The sequence below is a fragment of the Leptinotarsa decemlineata genome, unplaced genomic scaffold (assembly GCF_025532065.1).
Source record: "Leptinotarsa decemlineata unplaced genomic scaffold, Ldec_3_MD MMD2_tig00000199_RagTag_RagTag, whole genome shotgun sequence".
NCBI lineage: Eukaryota > Metazoa > Arthropoda > Insecta > Coleoptera > Chrysomelidae > Leptinotarsa > Leptinotarsa decemlineata.
Genome location: NW_027412544.1, coordinates 2390721 through 2392543, shown reverse-complemented (window position 1 = coordinate 2392543; position 1823 = coordinate 2390721).

Sequence of the window (1823 nt, the reverse complement as noted above, 5' to 3'; positions counted from 1 at the left end):
GGTAATGTTTGCAGCTGTTGTCAAAGTCAATAAGGATTCATTAATTTATACTATCAGTCAAACTAAATTAGGCGAATATGATCAGTAAATGGTTAGAAGGATTGATAAAATTGTTAGCGAAACAAATCAACCTTTTGAAACTTTTAACTATGATAATTCGGATTCGGAAAGAAACATATTTTGTCAATCAGACAGTATTATTTATTATTTACCAACAAAATATACTTATCTAAAATTAAACAATATATACAATATCAACGACCTCTTGAGAGAAAGCTTTTTCAATTCAACAAGGATGATTCTAATTTTGTTATCTAATCATTCTGAGTGATGATTAGTAATTATTCATTATAATATACGACTTCCTTAAAAAATTCCAATCTTTTCTATCTTCATTTTCTTTGTCTTCATGTTCACCTAACACTTGCCTTGGTTCCGATCTTGTATGACAAATCTTGCATGTTTAAATCAATATCTCCGTAAGTAACTGGACAAGCGAAAACTAGTCGATGTTTTATTTAGACTTTCAAAAAGCCTTCGATCAAATATGCCATCATGTTCTTCTCAGCAAATTGACAAAATTGGGACTCTCTAACAAACTGTTTCCTCTAATTGAATCATATCTAGTTAACAGAAAACATTTCGTCGAATATGAATCTTTCAAATCAGCTCAGTACGAAGTTACATCATAGGTACCCCAAGGTTCTAATCTTGGACCTCTTTCATTTCAAATTTTTATTAAGGATTTGGCAACCTCTTTGAATATTACTAGCTTACTATTTGCAGACGACCTAAACTATATTATAAAATCGATAAAATTACAGACTGCCATCGTGTACAAACTTTGGTGCAATGATAATCAACTACAACTACAACTACAACAACTACAACAAAGTCCGAAGCGGGAGAAAATTATCCCGTATACCAATACTCTAACTGAGATCAAACTGTGTCTGAAGACTGTATCGAGAAGAGAAACATACGTAACTACAAAATAAATATATATTATTTATTTTCATATCATATATAACGGGTCTTTCAACAGGGATTTCCGGGACTTGTTGAAGTTACACCTGTCAAATTAGTTGTCATTTATTCAGTCTGTTTTACTGAATCATCTTGGATGGATACAGCGTTCAACAACATGTACAAATAATAAAATAGTTTTATCAAAATGGGTGTACTGTTTGGGTAACGTAACGCGCTCTTCGCCCATTTTACAATCGCTATAATCGTCCTACCGAGGATACATTTGAGTCCACTGGTTCGACCAATACCCGTACGTCGACGAAACGCAAGATCTGTCAAACATCGCTACTGTCTCTATAAGAGTATGCAGGAGAATCCGAGGCAGTGGATTTCGCGTCGCTCACAAGAACTCGACCTTTCGAAGACCACAACTTGGCGAATTTTGCGTCGTGGCTCGGGTCTGCACCCGTACATAATTTAATTGACCCAGGAACTGAAGGTAAACGACCATTGACAACGACGTGTGTTCGCTGAATGGGCTCTGGAGCAGTTACAACTGACCCTAATTTTCATCCAAGAATCATCTTTAGTGATAAGGTCCATTTCTGGATGAATGGGTATGTGAACAAAAAAAGTTGTCCAGTTTGGGATGATACCAATCCACATGAGATCCAAGAGGGATGCTCTCGAAAGAGTCACTGTTTGGTGTGGATTTTGGGCTGGCGGCGTCATCTTTAGTGATAAGGTCCATTTCTGGATGAATGGGTACGTGAACAAAAAAAGTTGTCCAATTTGGGATGATACCAATCCACATGAGATCCAAGAGGGATGCTCTCGAAAGAGTCACTGTTAGG